This window comes from Trichechus manatus, unplaced genomic scaffold, assembly GCF_000243295.1.
Source record: "Trichechus manatus latirostris isolate Lorelei unplaced genomic scaffold, TriManLat1.0 scaffold00010, whole genome shotgun sequence".
NCBI classification, from domain to species: Eukaryota; Metazoa; Chordata; class Mammalia; order Sirenia; family Trichechidae; genus Trichechus; species Trichechus manatus.
This window is the reverse complement of record NW_004443946.1, coordinates 24,193,415-24,213,544: the sequence shown is the minus strand read 5'-3', so window position 1 is coordinate 24,213,544 and position 20,130 is coordinate 24,193,415. Positions and strand designations below refer to the sequence as shown.

The following is a 20,130-nucleotide window of genomic DNA, read 5'->3' as shown; positions in this document are numbered from 1 at the left end:
GGTAAAAAGGTTGGAGGGTAGAGGTATGTCTGACCTCCACCTCACAGCAATCAGCCTTGGGCTACTGATGCCGATAATGATTCTTCTCCCTTCTTGTGAAGTCAGACTAGGAGATCAGATGTTTCCACCATGCCATTTTTACAAAAGCACACATACTAAATGCAATGGGTTATTTCTGGATTGAATCCTGAAATAGAAAAAGGACATGAGTGGGAAAACTGGTGAAATCTTAGTAAAATCTACGGTTCAGTTAACAGCAATGTACCAACGTTAATTTCTGAGTTCTGACAAACATACCAAGGTTGTGTACAATGTTAAATTAGAGGAAAATGAGTGAAGAGTATACAGGAACTCCTATACTATCTTTGCAACATTTCTGTCCATTAAAAGTTATTCCAAAACTTAAATGTTTATTTTAAACAATCACTCACATACATACCATTACGGTAGAAGGCTACGTAAGAAACAAGTAACAGAAGTTGTCCCTGGAGGAGGTACCTGGAAACTGAGGGTCAGGGTATAAAAGGGAGACTTACTTTTCACTGTATAACCTTTTCAATTTTATTTCATGGGCATATATTAAGTGTCCAATTTTTTTTTAATTTTTAAAATATACAATTACTTTTGTAAGTAAACTTACATCATCCAAGGCATTCACATATTTCTCCATAATGCTAACTAGAAACCTCAAGGGTACATGTACTACTATAATTTTTTTTTTAACTGTGGTAAACTATACATAAAATTTGCCATCCTAACCATTTTCAAGTGTACAATTCAGTGACATTAATAACATTCACAATGTTGTACAACCATCACCACTATCCATTTCTAAAACTTTTTCATCACCCCAGACAGAAACTCAGTATCCATTAAGTAATAACTCCCCATTCCCTCACTCCCTCAGCGCCTGGGAACCACCACTAATCTACTTTTGTCTCTATGCATTTGCCTATTTTAGATATTACATATAAGTGGAATTATACATTTATTTGTTCTTTTGTGTCTGACTTATTTCACTTAGCATAATGTTTTTTAAGATTGATCCATGTCATAGCATATATCAGAACTTCATTTTTCTTCATGGTTGAATAATAATTCCACTGTATATTTATACTCAACACTTTTTAAATACTTCCTTTATTGTACCTAAATAAGTACCGCCCTCATCTACTAGATTTTAAGTCCTTAAAGGTAGGGACTATGTCAAACTCTTTTCTGTACTCAAAGAACCTGGAGCATACTTGCCACATGGAAAGAGTTCAACAAATGAGAGCCAAAATCAGTATTTTCTAGCACAGTGATTCAATTTTTGATTAGTGAGATATTTTGTAATTCAAATACCCAAACAATTCTCCCAAGGGCTTTACCCTTTGGATCCCTCCACTTTTAGAACCTTTGATTCTTAGTTTACAACGAACTAATGAAGAGAAAATCAAGGGACAGAAAGAGGTGAAGTAATTCTCATTGAGGATTTGAGTGAGAAAATAAAGAGAAGCGTTTTAGATATACTCCCATCCACCTTAACTTTCTAAACATTTGCTCTATGCTGGGGCTATAGGAAATATAAAGATAAACCAGACATAATCATTACAACAGAAGTTAGGCATGATATGTAAATTCAGAACTTGAGGAGATAAAATTGACTATGATGCTGCCTTGGATTTTCAAGAACGTTTTCTACAGAGGTATTAAAATACTTCACAAAAATAAGTTACATACTTTGCAAAATAAGAAAATGATAAAAACAATTCAGACAAAGTTTTGGTTTTCTATGTCTTCTCAGAAAAAAAATACATGGACAGCATACTTAAGAATCAATAACTAATTTTGTAAGTACATATTCAAAATACAATAAATAACCTCATAAAATCATTAACACCACTCATTCAGGAAACACTCAAGGTTCCCTGAATGTCTGAGAAATAATAGTTTCTCCAAAAGTATCAACATGCCATCATGGCCCAAGAAGCTCAGAGCTTAGTCTTAGTTCCAACACTGTAAAGCAATGTTATCTTGGGCAAACCACTTGGTCTCGGTAAATGTCAATTGTTCTTCTATTAAATGAACAGATGGCAGCTAAGGTTCCTTCCTGGTCTGAAAGTCTAATATATCTCTTTTCCTTCACACCTCAATTACAAGACTGTTGTTGCTGGGTGCTGTCTGGTCAATTCCAACTCATGGTGACCCCATGTGACAGAGAATAACTGTCCCATAGGGTTTTCTAGGTTGTAATCCTTATAGAAGCAGATCGCCAGCTCTCTCCCCCGCAGAGCTGCTGGGTGGGTTTGCATCATCAGCTGAGTGCTTAACCATTGTGCCACTAGGCCACCTTCTAAATATAAGACCAAGACTTTACAAGCCTTTCAATACAAACACATACCATTTATTTGTGTGTTGAGGGGAGGCGCTACCTGCAATACTTCCTTCCTATTTCCAGAGTGGCTTAACACAAAAAATAAAATAGTATTTGATTACTAATTGATGGCATATATGAATACTTCTCCAATGAACAGAAATCGGATTTAATCAACAATGTGTGGAAACTGACTTAAAATATGTATGCTATACAGCGGAACATTCATTCAGTTGTTCATTCATGTTTAGGACTATAAAAGCTTCTAACTTGGCTTTCATATAATTTTTTTATGTACTAGTTAACAACCCAGATAAAATTCCTTTTGAGCATTATATTTATGAATACACACTGCTACTTGATATTTTTATTACGTTTACAAGTTTTCATAGCTGGAAGAGAGATGAAAACACCGGGAGAAGTTCAGGCATACTTACCCATATGCAGAAAGACATGAATTATCAGTGAATAGTTTTGTTCTGACTTATTTAACACAGTCCTAGATCTGGTCTACTGGTTAGAAAGGTGATTGTACGAAAAGCAAAACAAAGATCTGAGTAGGAATTAATATGCTAAATGTATGGTACAGTACATATTGAGAGTTTAATGATTTCTGCCAAATGAAATTTTCATTTCAAAAGCCACAAATAATATTGAGCTGCTAACAAATATGGTTTTGTTCTAAATAAGTTATTTTTTCCCTAAATAACCAGGATTTACAACATAGGTCCTTTATAAATAATATGGAAATAGAGGTTTCCAAGAAAGAGACAAGTTCAAATTTCCACAGTGAAAGATGTACTTGAGTTCATGTGGATATGAAATAATATCCATCTATAGGAATAACCAGAAAAGGCTTCCTAAGGAGATGAATTTGAACTTGTTTCCAAGGTGGGAAAGGTAATGGGCAAGTACTGAGAAGGAAAGGAAATTCCAAGCAAGAAAAACGATGCCAGTAAAAGCTGCCTCTTGAAAACCCACAATGGCAGTCACAAGATGATCTGATGTGTGAAAAAGATTACTTTAGTCAGGTCAGGACAAACTGAAGGGGGAGAAATGATATGTTACTTCAAACTTCTCACCTCAGTTTTCTCATCCATTTGATGAGAAGTTTGTACTAAATGATTTCTCTGGTCTCGTTCAGTTGACAGCTCGGCTCAGGGGCTCCAGTCAAGTACTGAGTGCCTGCTTCCTAAGAGGTACTGCGCTGCATACTCAAGGCTTCTGCAGCCCTGCCACGCTGGTGTTTTACTAGCCCCATTTGAGAGATGAAAAGAGCAAGGCTCAGAATACCAATGACGTCTAGGGTTACATGGAAACAAAAAGGAATAGGCAAGACAACCATTACGAGGAGAAAGGTGGCATATGAAGACTGACAACATCAAAATTCAAAGTTCCTAAAGACAATGAATTGATAAAATAAGTATTACATCTTTTTCTTTTCTTACGAGATCAAAGGGAATAAGGAAATGGATCTGTGTGGCCCATCATACCAGACAACCGTTCAAAGAAAAGGGAAAACAGTGCTCTCATGGAAACTGATGGAGACAGACGTAGTGCCTACTCCTGCCGCAGTAGCAGCTCTCAATAAATAGTATTGGCCTGTGGTATCCATAATGAGGTAGGTGTTATGCTAAACGTACAACACATTCCTTAGCCATTAGAACAGAGATTAGCAGTTAACTGAAGAGGCCTTCTGAACCTCAGAAGCACTTAAGACAACCCTCACATCCAGCTTTAACTTCAATGCACAGATTATAAAACTTGGTGTTATTTTCAATACAAAAGCTCAATGCTCATTATAATAATTTACTTGCAATTATATAATTGCAGAATTCTCTATTTATAAACAAGTTCACTTGTAACAGCAAAATACAGTTCAATAAATAAAACTAGTCCAAAACAGAAACAAAAACTTCAAAACCCAATATTAGAAGTTAATATGGTCAGTGGTTAAGAGCTCAGCTGTTAACCAAAAGGTTGGCAGTTGGAATCCACCAGCCGCTCCTTAGAAACCCTATGGGGCAGTTCTACTCCGTCCTGTAGGGTCACTATGAGTCAGTATCGACTCGACGGCAAATAGGTTTGGTTTTTTGGTTTTTATTTGTAAATCAAGAAGTCAGTTCTTCAAATTCAGCTCCTGTCCTATCCCATTTATCTATATGAACATGTGGGACTGAAGAACCCATCCTTTGCTGATGGGAGCCACTCTGGCAAAACAATATCCCATGACCTGACAAAAGTCTAGAGAAACATATACCCACATGCACAAGGCCACAGATATGCTCTGCAGCACTGTGTGTAATCAGGAACAACTGGAAACAACCTAGAAGTTCAGCAAAAGGGAAATGGCCAAAAAACTATTCATGTATTCACGTAACTGTTGCGTGCCGTCGAGTCAACTCCAACTCACAGCAACTCTATATGAGAGAATCGAACTGCCCCATAGGCTTTCCCAGGCTGTAATCTTTACAGGACCAGTGACCACATCTTTTCTCTCACGAAGTCACTGGGTGGGTTTCAACCGCCAACCTTCTGGTTAGCAGCCGAGCACTTAACCATAGTACCACCAGGGCGCCTTCAATTCACATGACTAGTCCACATAATATTAGGCAGTCGTTAAAAAGGATGAACTAGATTTATATGAAAATGGACAGATCTCCAAGGCCTACTACTGAATGGGAAAAAAAGTTACTTGAATTCAGTATGATACCTACTACATGAAATTTTAAAACATAAAAATGCAATATTTTTATATTATAAATGAAAATATAAATGCCAAATCAATAAAGTATTTGACTCTGGAGAGTAAAAAAGGAGAACAAGGAAGATGAGGGAGAGAAGTAAACGGGGCCTTAAACCTTATAAATGGACTCATTTATTACTTCCATTTACAAATTAATTTTTAATTTGGGGTTAAGTGGTCTAGAATCAGAGAATAAGGTGAAATAAAGACATATCTCTGTAACTACCGCTAAATTAAAATCTAATCAAATGGTAGACTCTTAAACTACCAGGAACAACTTTAACATCACAAATGAAGCTGGAATGTTATTTGATGAAGAACAGAAGACTGTGTCTCTTTTAAAGGTCACATGAAGCTTACGCTGGTATAATTTATCATTGCTGGTGTGAGCCTATACATATATACTTTTTCCCAGGCTAAAAACATGACAATAACCAAAAGAAGACCTAACATAGAAATATTAAAAATTATGTTAACATGATTAAATTAAAACAGTCATGTTTCCAATTAACCACGAAGAATCCTTTCCCACCAGTGGCCCACATTTATGTAAAAATCCAAGATTGTTAACTTTTCAATAAAGGTGAGCTTACGGTAACAATCGCAGGAGAAAAACGTGGCAGTCTATTTCCTTAAAGATTTACAGCCTTGGATACACTGTGGGGCAGTTTATTCTGTCCTACAGGGTCGCTATGAGTCAGAATTGACTGGACGGCAACATGTTTGTTTGGTTTTTTGGTTTATGGTAACAATAAGGAGAGGTCCCCTTCTTGTAGTGGACTCTCCAAAAACATCTGGGCCTGGGTGGCCATCATTTACCTCTTCTCTTTTCAACGTTGTCAGCAAACCACTGCCTAGGCTGTCTTTTACACAACCATCTATCTACATTCCTCAGGGAAAATAAGATGGACTCTTAATTCAGGGAACTGCATCACCATAAGAGCTGCTGGGGGTGCGGGGGGGGAAGAAAACCTGTTTGTTGTTGTAATAGGTATTATTAATGTCAGATTTACTTTAAATACAATCAAATGTGTTTTTTAATTTTTAGTTACTATTGGGAGCCCTGGAAACCCTGGTGGTGTAGTGATTAAGTGCTACAGCTGCTAACCAGAAGGTTGGCAGTTCAAATCCACCAGGCACTCCTTGGAAACTCTATGGGGCAGTTCTGGGTCGCTATGAGTTGAAATCGACTCAACGGCAAAGGGTTTTTTTATCGGAGCCCTGGTGGCACAGTGGTTAAGAGCTACAGCAAACTCTGGCTGCTAACCAAAAGGTTAGCAGTTCGAATCCACCAGCCACTCCCTGGAAAACCTATGGGGCAGTAGTGTCCTACAGGGTCACTAAGAGTCAGAATCAACTCGATGGCAATGGGTTTGGGTGTTTTGGCTTTTTTATTTTTTTTGGTTTATAATGCCATAAAAGTCCCTCGGTGGTACAAAAGGTTAAGCACTTGACTACTAGCTGGAAGGTTGGTGGTTCAAACCCACCCGGAGGTACCTTGGAAGACAGGCCTCATGATATGCTTCCAAAAGGTCACTGCTTTGAAAACCCTCAGGAGCAGTTCTACCCTGCACACATGGGGTGGCCATTAGTCGGAAATGACTCAACAGCAACCAACAACAACAAATAATAACGTAAGATTTAACAGAAAATAAAATACAATTTTAAAAGAATAAATAACACAAGAAAATCTATTATACTGTTAAGTATAAATAGTAGCTTGTAAAACAGCATTGAATTGTACATGTAAAAAATGTTGAAATGGCAAATGTTTTGTTATACATATCTTTACCACAATTTAAAAAAATACAATAGCATGCACAGTATGATCCCAAATTTGCTTTTAAAATATGTGTATAATCACATAAACGAACGAAAGTGAAAGAAAACTATTAAAATGTTAGCACTCCTATGTACAAATGACCCAGTTTCTTCTATAATAAATTACATTTAAAAAGGGAGAAGAGAGGAAATGTTACAGATTAAGAAAGAGTTGAAAGACAAATGTAACATATTAATCTTGTTTGGAACCTGATTCCAACAAACCAACTATATAACAACAGTTCTGAGACATTGGAGAAACCTGAACATACACAAGGGATTGCAATACTAGCTAGTAAATAATATTAAAGAATAATTGTTAATTTCCTTAAGAGTAATAATACCGTGGCTATTTTTTTAAGTTCTTGTCTATTAGAAATACTCTGTGAAGTATTTACTGGTTAAATGGTTGTATAATAAAAAATTTGGCCTTGCCCAAAGAGAAGTCTGGCCTTTGCCTTGGGTTTCTGGGAGGTAATCTATGTCACACCTGATAGAGTGTCTTTGTTTAGGGTGGGGCGCTGGCCACACCAGATTTTAGGATGGGCTCACCACACTTAAGAGTCTTAGGGTGGTGGCTGGCCACACCTGAAAGACCAACCATGTAATTTAGGATAGGATTTTGGGTCACATGGATGGTATCAGTCAACCTGGAGGCTGCAGTCAACCATGTGGGCAATCAATCCATCAATCATGACTACATGATAAAGCCACAATAAAACTCTGGACACCAAAGAGTAGGTGAACTTCCCTGACTGGCAACACTCTGTCCTTATTATCACACGTGGATACTAGGAGGGCAAGTCATCCTGAAGACAATGGAAGCTTTGTGCTTGGAACCTTCCCAGACTTGACCCTAGGCATCTCTTCCTTCCGCTAATTTTAACCTGTAACCTTTCCCTGTAATAAACTGTAACCATGAGTATAATAGCTTTCTGTGAGTCTTTCTAGCAAATTATTAAATCAGAGAGTGGTTTTGGGAACTCCCAAACTTGCAGCTGGTGTGAGAAGTGAGCGCAATCTTGGAGACTGTGTCCTCTGACTTTGCAGTTGGACCCTAACTCCTTGTAACTGGTGTCAGAAGTCTTGGGCTGACGTGGCAGTCTGGAGGACTGTGCCTTCAAAGCTTATGGTTTGGCTAACTCCAGACAATGGTATAACAACCGGGGGCTGGGGCTGGGGCTGTGCTTTAAAGGAAACCCTGGTGGCGTAGTGGTTAAGAGTTCAACTGCTAACTAAAAAGTCAGCAGTTTGCTCCTTGGAAACCCTATAGGGCAGTTCTACTCTGTCCTACAGGGTCGCTATGCGTCAGAATCGACTCAACAGCAACAGGTTTGGTTTTTGTGTTTTAAAACTCCAACAACACAAAAACATAAAAGTAGGAGGAAAACAGAACAAGACTGGCAAAATATCCACAACCACTGAAGCTGGATGATGGATACGTGGGCACTCCTGTGCTACTGTCTCTATTTATGTGTATGTTTGAAAAATCTCATAAATATAAAAGGGTAGCAGGGGTTATCTCTGGGGGAGTGGTGACTGGGTGGCCTGGTAGGACTTGGGTGATTTTTATTTTGTTCTGTGTGCTTTTTAGGAACATCCAGATTTGATACAACGAATATAAATTACTTTGGTTAATTAAAGAAATAAATGTTACTCTTTTAGAAGATAGATCACTCTTTCAATACCCAGTTCAAATGATGCCACCTCCATGAAGCGTTCTCTAAGCCCCCAGATGGATTTGATGTTCCCTCTATAGAGGCCTCAAGGAGTCCTGGTGGCACAGTGGTTAAAACGATCAACTGCTAACCAAAAGGTCGGTGGTTCGGAACCACCAGTGGCTCCGTGGGAGAAAGATGTGGCAGTCTCCTTCAATAGAGATTTACAGCCTGGGAAACTCGATGGAGTCACTACAAGTCAGAATCGACTGGACAGCAGTGGATTTGGCTATAGATGCCTAAATGTATTTTACTTGTACTTCCACTAAAGGCCTTATTAGGTTTGGCCATTTATTGTGACCATTTCGAATTACATCTGTCTCTTACTCTAGAAAAACAACATGACTTCAGGGAGCATTTCTTTTTCACATTTCTATCACTAATACTGGAAACCCTGGTTGCACAGTGGTTAACAGTTCGGCTGCTAACCAAAAGGTCGGCAGTTCGAATCCACCAGGCACTCCTTGGAATCCCCATAGGGCGGTTCCACTCTGTCCTATAGGTTCACTATGAGTTGGAATTGACTCGACTGCAATGGGTTTGGGTTTGGGGGGGGATATCACTAACACTAAGTAAAAAGCCCTCTGTATAATAGGTGAAAAATAATTATTTGCTTACTTGAATTAACTTTTCCAATAATAGGTCCAGAATGAAAACAAGTGTCAATACAAGTAGAATATCTTACTTCTTGTAACTACAAAAGCTTTAAGGCCAGAACATGCCCGGAAACCATATGAACCCTTTACAAACACGCATCAAATGTTACCTAGTCACTCTCTCAAACCACTTATTTTCCAATTGACTGGGGGTGGGGGGGAATCAGTAGCAAACAAAGGGTCAGCTACTAAATTAAGTTACAGACTTTAAAACAAATGACCCCCTAGAAACAAAAGCAGAGTCCATTGGTTCTCCCACAACTATTTATTACTGAACTTACTGAAGGCTCATCCTGAGTACCAGCCAGTCCATTTTTATTCAGTAACCCACGATGGGCAGAACACAGCGCTAGCCCTGCTGATACAAAAGCAGCTCGGGAAACACCCCTGCTCAGAAGAGCTGAGATGTGGAAGCACAGTGGCCCAGATCTTTTTATCATCGTCTTTATCAACTTCTTTTTGTATATGAAGTATACTTAGGGACTGACAAACACTGAAATAAATTCCATGCTTTAAAATAATGCTTCCACCACTAACAGCTTCCCAAGCCCTGTTAAGAAACATCAGTGTATAGTGAACTGGCAGATGCAAACCTCCCCGCAAGTTACACATCTAGTTTCCACCATGTGACCTATTTCCAAAAGCCAAGACTCCAAAGGTTTTCTTGCCCCACCCCCCTTTCTAAGGCAGGTGGGGGCAGGAGGGAGCTGACTCCACACAAATCCTACCCTGACCCCCTCCCACACTCACAAAGTAAATGTTCTCTTCTGTTTTTTGATTCCTTATTTTATACTTTTGTTCAAATCCACTCTTATTAGCAGACTCTAAATTTATCAGGTCAAGAAAGCAGGCGACACGGTACCATTATAAAACTATACTATGATATCATTATAAAGAATCATATCCACATATACCTAGGGCTAAAAAAAAAAATGAAGAGGTGAATGGATAACTCTGAGCATAACTTCATGAGGTATAACTTTGCCAAATGAGAATCAGCATCAAAGCTGGTTCCAACTTCCCCATTATTTCTGACACCAGCTGTCCCACGGCACTCTCTCATTCTACTGGGTTCAATAATTTGTATAACATCACAAAATCAAAATCATGGAAATGCCACATCTCCAATAACAACTTTAATATAACAGAGAAAAATATAGAAAGGAAAATACATAAATGAAGAAACGGAAATGGCAAAGTTTAGGAAAGCTCCCAGCACAGAGCTCAATGTCTAAAGGGGAACTGCTTATCCTTCCCAAAAACTGATGCTTGTTCTCACCTGTAAGAAACTTTCAACCAGGAAACTCAATGATGTCACTCAGCATGCTCAGCTGCTGGCTGGCTGATTCTCAGTGGACTCTGCTGTTGACAAGCTCTTGGCTCCTCCCAGCCTAGCTCTAGGCCGCATCATGACAGCTCTAGGCCACATCACGACAGCTCTAGGAGCAGAACTGCTCTGCAGGCACCCTGCTGCTCAGGAAACACAGACTCTGTGAGCAGCCCCTCCTCAGGGCAGGGTGCTATGCTCCAGGAGGGCCCCATGCCACTGCCTCTGCTCTGAGGGCCAGGCCCTGCTGCTGCCACTGTTTCTCCCAGTCACTACTGAGTGCTCTGCTTTCTACCAGGTCCAGCTCTCCATCAGTGTAACAGCTCTTCTATCAGGAGTACAGCTCCTTGCCAGGCCTGAGAGAGTCCTCAGTGCACGGTCTCTATGTCCCAAAGGACACACCTATCCTTCTGGCTCTCACTGATCAGGAGGCTCCAAAAACCTCTTATGTTTCTACCATTTATGTAGGCCATTTCTTGCCAGCTTCAAGGCGGGGCCTCCCTAGCCAGATCAGAGTCCAACCACTCCTAGCTGGATAGAAGCCCAACCAATTCTCTTGACCAGATCAGAGCCCAAACAATCCTTGATTACCCAAGAAGTATCAGTCAACTCGGGAAATCCCTTCCCAAGTTGCTCTTTTCCACAAACCCAGGACAAAAAGGCCACATAAGGAAATCTATTACACTACACCAGGTATTAAGAAATAATGCCCTCCTTCAGAGACAACTTACCTCAAATTCCTATCATCATTTATTCTGTTACTAGAATGTTTTTAAAAGAGGCAACTCTCTATTTGATGTGGACAGCTGTTCCCTTTCCTTATGTTCTGGAGAATATAAAGATAAGGAGAGATGAATTTATTGAGAATAAGCTGTTCCTAGTAAAGGAAAAGGGAAAGCTAGCATTAGCTAATGTGAAGGGGTCATATCACAATTTTACAGGCTGGTAAAAATGTTTGCTAGGCCAAAGGATTTCATATAATTTCCTTTTTTGAGAACAAAGACGAGGATTTTGAATAATAAATAAGTGTAATGAAATAATTCTGAAGTGACTGCAGGGCATGCCAGATTCAATTCAAATAAGTCACAGCCAAAGATAGAAGGAAGACCCTGCAATCATCCCTTTTCTACTATAAATTTTTAATATTTTCATAATTAGTCAGCATTTAGTTTATAAAATTTTATCTAGCATTTATCTTAAAATTTTTCTCCCTTCTGTAACTTAAATGCCACTATAAAACTGCAATGTAGGCTGGAGAATATAACAAGTCTACTCAGGGTAAACATGTGAGTTATTTTCTCCTAATTTTTGTCACTGGAGTATGTTCAAAGAGAAAACTCTATTAGATGTGAACAGTTGTTCTCTTTTCTTATATTCTAAGGAACACAGATAAGGAGATACACGGTGTTAGAATAACGAGGGGAAAAAAGACAAGGTGCATCAGTGGACATAAAAGGTCAGACTACAATGCTATTGGCGGGACAGCCAGGGTGAAAATGTTTCCAGGTTTCCATATTTAACTGACCTCTGAATTTACTACTGTCATTGAGTTGTCCTGTTGGCCACTATAAGGCCTTATGATTATCTGATTTCTCATTACCAGCACACTGAACACCAAGAAAAGTCCAGAAGAATGTACTATCATTTATTATATTTTCTTTTCACACCTACTGAGTAGTTGGGACTTCCTGTGAAACAGGAAAAAAGTACTCTATACTTTCATGGGAAAGCCTGGTGGCATAATAGTTAAGACCAGACTTACTGGCCTGACAGAGACTAGAGAAACTCCGAGAGTATGCCAGACACCCTTTCAGTTCAGTAATGAAGTCACTCCCAACGTTCACCCTTCAGCCAAAGATTAGACAGCCCCATAAAACAAAATGAGACTAATGGGTCACAACAGTCCAGGGACAAGGACTAGAAGGCAGAAGGGGACAGGAAAGCTGGTAATAGGGAATCCTAGGTCGAGAAAGGACAGTGTTGACATGTCATGGGGTTGGTAACCATTTTCATAAAACAATATATGTACAAACTGTTTAATGAGAAAGTATTTATTCTGTAAACCTTCGTCTAAAGTACAATAAAATAAAGAAAAGAAAAAAAAAGTTAAGCTGCTAACCAAAAGGTCAGCAGTTTGAATCCACCAGGTGCTCCTTGGAAACCATACGGGACAGTTCTACTCTAACCTATAGGGTCACTATGAGTCAGAATCAACTCGACGGCAACAGGTTTGTTTTTTTTTGGTTTATACTTTCATGTGTTACACCAGCAACCTATTAGTCTAAGTATATGTGACCAGTGTTACCCTTTTTATTTTCATTTCAAGAAAAGTAGAGAGCTTTTTAAAAATCTCCAATTTCCCTCCCACTAAAATTAAAAGCCTGGGATGCAAATAACCCAACTGAAACAAGAGAAAAATTAAGTAATATTTATTTATAAGTACATACAAAAAAGGGAAAATCCAGAGCAAAAAACATACTACTTGGGAAAATTATTACAATGTTTTAATGTGTTAAGCATATAATTTAGTCAGAGATTATTATTAATTAGCATTACTGTTTCTAGCTGTGTATCTAGGAAAAACAAAAACAAAAACCGTTGCCATGGAGTGGATTCCAACTCACAGTGACCCTATAGGACAGAGCAGAACTGCCCCGCAGGGTTTCCAAGCAGCAGCTGTGGATTCAAACTGCTCACTTTCTGGTTAGCAGCCGTAGCTCACCGTAGCTCTTAACCACTGAACCACCAGGGCTCCATGTTTAGTAAGAATATATCAATTAATATTTTTTAAAGAGAACAGAAAAAGTATGCTTCCTCAATTCAATGTTCATTTTCTAAAACAATGATGCTCAAAAGAACAGTCAAAAACTGAAGGAAGGGTAAATTTAATAAGATATAGACACATAAAATATGGGGGGATTGAGGGAGTGGATCTGGCTGGATTTTTTTTTCTTTTGGAAGAAGGGAATTGTTTTGGATATTACTTCAGTAGAGAGAGTGCTTAGGAAAGAAGTATAAATTCAGAGGGCCTAGAAAGAGTCATGTCACCAGAAGATCTGGAAAACTATTCAGTAGTGGCCTCCCATCTCTGTGCTCTGAGGAGACTCGAATATGAATGAATGCATTAAGAGAAGCCTCTCCCACCTGACCTAATGGGTAGACTGTGCTAGCACCATCAGATATTAACATTATTAAAATAAATTATTTAAGTGCCCTGGGGTTCATGTTCTTAAACTAAGCAACTCAATTCAAAAGACAAGATGTAGCTGCTATGACATAAAAGCTCAACTAGTGCTTTGGCCTCATAATACTATCTGGAACTTAAGGTCCCTACTAAAAACTGTTATGTTTAAAAATACATCAATCAGGAATTATCCTGATTTAAGACTGTTTAGAATGCCATAAGAGATATACAGACTACACTGCAGGTGCTCATTTCCATAGCATATAGGTATTCGGGATGGGGGGGAAGAAAAACATCAATCTTGAAAAGCAACTTCCAAGACATAGGAGAAAACCAGAGCATCTCACTGTGATTTTCCTTCCCTCACACACTTCCAGAGCAGCAGACACCTTCACAGAACATTCCTGCAGTCTGGTTACTTTACCACTTAGCAATTCTTGATGATTTCAAAGATGCTACACTATTAAAGACAGTTTTTTGTTGTGTTGCTAATAAAAACTTGGGCTCTTCAAATTGCTAAAAATTACAAAGATCTAAAAATCTCTCTTGGACTCCACCTCTATTAAAGAAGAATGATGCTGTTAATGGTCAAATAAATGCAAGTAGAAAGTTTCTGAAGTACTCTGAGAACATTTTCAGAGATAATCATTCCACAATTTCTCTTAGTGAAATTCAAGAAAGGTCGGAAATAGCCACTTTCAAAGTAGTGCTCCAATTACCCAGCGGGCTTTAGAAAAAAAGCCCTATGCTCATCACAAAGGTTTAGGGAGGTGAGATGCTCAGATAACCTTGAACCGCTCCAGAAGAGCTGACTCCGTAGGCAATTTTTTTCTGCTTGTAACAAATCAGAAGATAAGAAAATCCAAAGGTTTTTGTTTCAGCATCTGGCTGCTATGAAGGTTAAGTACAAAGTAACAAAAATGAAGAAACCTACACAACCTGAAGCCACTTGCTTTATCTGAACTTCACAGCTTAACATATTACCGCATCTAGGAATGACAGTATTTGAATTAAGCTGTTATTTTTCTCAGTAAGAGAACACACTTTTAAACTGATTTAAATGTTTGAGAAATGTCCACTAAAACATTAGGACAGCCTAGGGTAGAACTGGGTTTCTGCCAAAGAGTAATAACCAAGCGCAAAAATCAAAAACAAACCCATTGCCTTAGAGTCGATCCCGACTCATAGCTACCCTATAGGACAGAGTAGAACTGCCCGATAGGATTTCCAAGGCTATAAATCTTTACGGAAGCAGACTGCCACATATTTCTCCCACAGAACGACTGCTGGGCTCGAACTGCCAACCTTTCAGTTAGCAGTCGAGTGCTTAACCACTGCACCACCAGAGCTCCTTAACCAAGCTGAGTCCCTCAGATACCAACGCAAGTACACACAGCAGTAACTGTTACTCAAACAGTAGATCATCCGACCATCTTTCAATTATTTCATTGTTTGGCATTCCAAGTTACACACCAATGAATCAGTTAACAAGATTCTTATTTAGGACACAGTTGAGATATAAACCCCCATCAAATTTTAAGAAACATACAGAATTTAAAAATGCATTTACAGTGTCATGGAAACATGTATGTAACAGAAAACCTTATTATTTTAAGTAGCCAGAAAAATACCTGAACTATTTGGTCTGTAAAGATGACAAGGGTGAATTCAGAAATCAATGACTAAAACTGAATAGGGTTTCTCCTCTTCTACTTTTCCATTTCTGCCTCTTAGCAGTAAAAACAAAGGAGCAAAAGCAAGTATAAAAAAAAATCTAGGATCCACATTTGATAAATCAAAATTGCGCTGCAATAGCAGGGCTTCTAAAAATGAGTGTCTGAGTGACATTCCTTTACCCTCACTCCAGCGCCACTGACTCAACGTGACTTTGTGACTAATCTACCAACTCACCTTATTCCATTGCAAAGTTGGTAGTAAATCTTGCTTGTGACACCCACTTGAGGTACTCTCTCAAAATCTAGAGTAAAATAATTATGAAGTTCAGTTCAATATAAAGAATATAAATTTATCATAAAGTAAATAGTATAAAGTTATTTCCAAATTTTGAAAAACCACACAACTCTCATAGTAAAGGGAAAAAAATGAACCATTACAACTTAAATCATAATTGTGAAATGCTACACTTTAACTCATTCTTCTTGTTGTGTGCCATCGAGTCAATTCCAACTCACAGAGACCCTCTATGACAGAGTAGAACTGCCTCAATCTTTACAGAGCTTTCCTAGCTGTAATCTTTATGCAGGAAGCCCTGGTGGTGCCATGGTTAAGCACTCAGTTGCTAACCAAAAGGTTGGTGGTTGGAACCCACAAGCAGTTCCTCGAGAGACAGATGTGGCAGTCTGCTTCTGTAAAGATTACAGCCTAGGAAACACTACGGAGCAGTTCTACTCTGCCCTATAGAGTCACTATGAGTCGGAATTGACTAGGCGGCAACGGATTAGGTTTTTGGTTAATCTTTATGGAAGAAGCCCTGGTGGAGCAATGGTTACGCACTCGACTAGCCAAAAGGCTGACAGTTCAAACCCACCAGCTGCTCCTTGGGAGAAAAGATCGGTCGATTGTCTCCCATAAATATTTCAGCCTAGGAAACCCTATGAGGCAGTTCTACTTTGTCCTATAGGGTTGCTATGAATCAGAATGGACTAGGAGGCACACAACAACAACAATCTTTACAGAAGCAGACTGCCACATCTGTCTCCCGAAGAATTGCTGGTGGGTTCGAATGGCAGACCTTTCGGTTAGCAGCTGAGCGCTTAACCATTGCACTACCAGGGCTCCTTTTTAACTATAACTCTTTACTTAGTAATCTCTTTATATGTAGTTCAACACACATTTAAATTCAAGCCAACAATAGCCACTCCCACTTAAACAACAAATTCTCAAACCTGACTATTCAGTCTCTAGGTCAACTGTTGTTCCTGAACCTCACCCCAGATGATCTGTTCAGGAAGTCTGGGGAGAGAACCAGGAACCTGTATGTATAAGAAGCCCCCCAACAAGGTGATTGATGTAGTTGGTCCATTATCTACCTACAGGAACCACTGTTCCAACTCAGTGTTTCTCAACAAGGAGTAATCTCCGCCCTCCCCCAGTGAAGAGACCAACGTCCCTAGGGGATATCTAGCAATGTGTGGAGACATCCTGGGTTGTCACAACTGATGGAAGTGCTACTGGCCAGAAATGCTACTAAAGATCTTACAATGCACAAGACACTCCCCCACAACAAAGAATTATCTGGCATTAAATGTCAATAGTGCTGAGGCTAAGAAACCACGTCCCAATGCAACCAAACATTCTAATTATTTAGAAATTCTCCAACAATTCTTACACTGCTCGTTTCAGCCAGGTGGTAACTCCCACTAGTCATAAAACATTTCCTAGGAATGCTAAGCTTATTATTAATTAAGGGAATACACCTACATGTTGTTGTTGTTGTTAGATGCCGTTAGGTCAGCTCCAACTCACAGCAACCGTGTGTACAACAGAATGAAATACTGCCCAGTCCTGCGCCGTTCTCACAATCATTTACATTTGAGCCTATTGTTGCAGCCACTGTGTCAATCCATCTCGTTGAGGTTCTTCCTCTCTTTCACTGGCCCTCTACTTTACCAAGCATGATGTCCTTTTCCAGGGACTGGTCTCTCCTGATAACATATCCAAACTACATGAGACGAAGTCTCATCATTCTCGCTTCTACGGAACATTCTAGCTGTACTTCTTCCAAGACATATCTGTTCCTTCTTCTGGCAGTCCATGGTATATTCAATATTCTTCACCAACACCATAATTCAAAGGCATCAATTCTTCTCTGGTCTTCATTATTCATTATCCAGCTTTCACATGCTTATGAGGCAACTGAAAATATTATGGCTTGGGTCAGGTGTACCTTAGTCCTCAAAGTGGCATCTTTGCTTTTTAACGCTTTATAGAATTCTTTACAGCAGATTTGCCCTATGCAATACACCATTTGATTTCTTGACTGCTGCTTCCATGGGAATGGATTGTGCATCCAAGTATAGAAGCCTCCCGCTTATGTTCGGTTTCACTCTCTGCGGTTTCAGTTACTGGCAAGTCAGGTACCCGCAGTCAACCGCGGTTCAAAAATGTTAAATGAGTATATATCATGATGAAATCTCTATGCCAACCCGCTCTGTCCTTCACACAACTTTTATTACATTTTATTACATATTTGTAATTGTTCTATTTTATTATTCGTTATTATTGTTAATCTCTTACTGTGCCTAATTTATACGTTAAACTTTATTATAGGTATGTATGTATAGGACAAATCACAGTATATGTAGGATTTGGTACTATCTGCAGTTTTGGGCATCTAAAGGAGGTCTTGGAACTTATCCTCTGTGGATAAGGGGGGACTACTGTAAAATAAAATCCTTGACAACTTCAATGTTTTCTCCATTTATCACAATGTTGCTTATTGGTCCAGTTGTGTGGATTTTTGCTTTCTTTATGTTGAGGTGTAATCCATACTGAAGGCTGTAGTCTTCATCAGTAAGTGCTTCAAGTCCTCTTCACCTTAAGCAAGCAAGGTTGTGTCATCTGCATATCACAGGTTGTTGATTAGTCTTCCTCCAATCCTGATGCCCCGTTCTTCATATAGTCCAGCTTCTCGGATTATCTGCTCAGTATACAGACTGAATAAATATACTGAAAGGATAAAACCCTGACACACACCTTTTCTGATTTTAAACCACATAGTATTCCCTTGTTCTGTTCAAATGACTGCCTCTTGGTCTATGTACAGGTTCCTCATGAGCACAATTAAGTTCTGGAATTCCCATTCTTTGCAATATTATCTATAATTTGTTATGATCTACACAGTCAAATGCCTTTGCATAGTCAATAAAACACAGGTAAACATCTTTCTGGTATTCTCTGCTTTCAGCCAAGATTCATCTGAAATCAGCAATGATATCCTTCATTCCACGTCCTCTTCTGAATCCAGTTTGAATTTCTAACAGTTCCCTGTCAATGTATGCATGCACATACATGTCCAATATTAATAATTTGTAATACAGATATCTGTTTCTAAAAATAATAAAATAAACCAGATTCTATATGCTCATAAGAGCTTATAAGAAACTGATTTTTAAAGTTTGCTGAGGTTAAACCTATTATTTCAAACAATGTTAATTCCCAAACTCTGTTCCTAATCAAAGTAAATGGTAGCAAAGAAGGATACACAGAACTTGTTTTCACTCACAGATATTCCCAATTCCTAGGGAGGACAAGAGAGTTTCTCTCCCCAGACTGTCGCCTTGGACAGTAGGATTCTCTTTTCAACTCAGTGCAACCAGAAAACATATTTTATTTGGCCAAATATAAAGGTACGTCAAAACTTATTTTGCTGTTGTGGTTGTTAGGTGCCATCAAGTCGGTTTCAACTCACAGCAACCCTATGTACAACAGAATATAACACTGCCTGGCCCTGCGCCATCCTCACAATCATTGCTATGTTTGAGCCCACTGTTGCAACCACTGTGTCAATCCATCTCATTGAGGGTCTTCCTCTTTTTTGCTGACCCTCTACTTTACCAAGCATGATGTCCTTCTCCAGGGACTGGTCACTCCTGATAATATGTCCAAAGTAAGTGAGAGGAAGTCTCACCATCCTCCCTTCAAAAGGAGACTTAACAAGGGCCTATTATGGACACTACGGTCTTACACAATACAGCAGGACAGAGTTCCTTTCCTACCCTTCCATAACCAAATGGTATAAACATCAGAAGAAAACTCTGGGGATATGAAATCTATAAAAGATATTTCAGAAGGCCCAGCTAATAAAACTGCAATTTATAAACGACTGGCCTACAGATCCCTCAGAATAGGTAGAGAAACTTGTAAGACACGTACTTCGTTTTGTTAATCTTAACTAATGTGCTATTACCTAGAAATTACATAAATAATACATTCCTGGCAGCTGATTTGCACTAGTAATCACTTAGGTACATGAATAAACATGCAAATTTTAAACTCAAGCGAAAGGATATGATCTATGAACATAATTAGGAAGATTCCATTAGAATGACTCCATTCCAACTGGACAACTTTTCTAGTATGTAGCATATGGGTTTACATTCTAATTATAGACTGATTTCTTCCTCTGAATCCCCAGTCCTTGCAGGAACTGCTCAAATCAAACTGAACCACAAGAACCCCAGGCAACAGATGGGGTGATAAGGAGAGAGGCAGAGGCTGGTGTTCAAATCTCAAGGCACCAAGAGGTTTGACCATCAGGTAGAATCACTGGCAGAGGCAAGACTCTAATCTGGAGCTCCCA

General features: G+C 39.0%; 1 protein-coding gene across 1 annotated transcript in view; it reads right to left on the bottom strand.

Moving 5' to 3' along the window:
- Window positions 1–20,130, bottom strand: part of SIPA1L1 (signal induced proliferation associated 1 like 1) — a 409,883-nt gene that overhangs the window by 305,965 nt on the left and 83,788 nt on the right. Inside the window, exon 4 of the mRNA XM_004371003.2 lies at window positions 15,720–15,786. The gene's annotated coding sequence lies outside the window, so the exon portion shown is untranslated. The remainder of the gene's footprint in view (window positions 1–15,719; window positions 15,787–20,130) is intronic.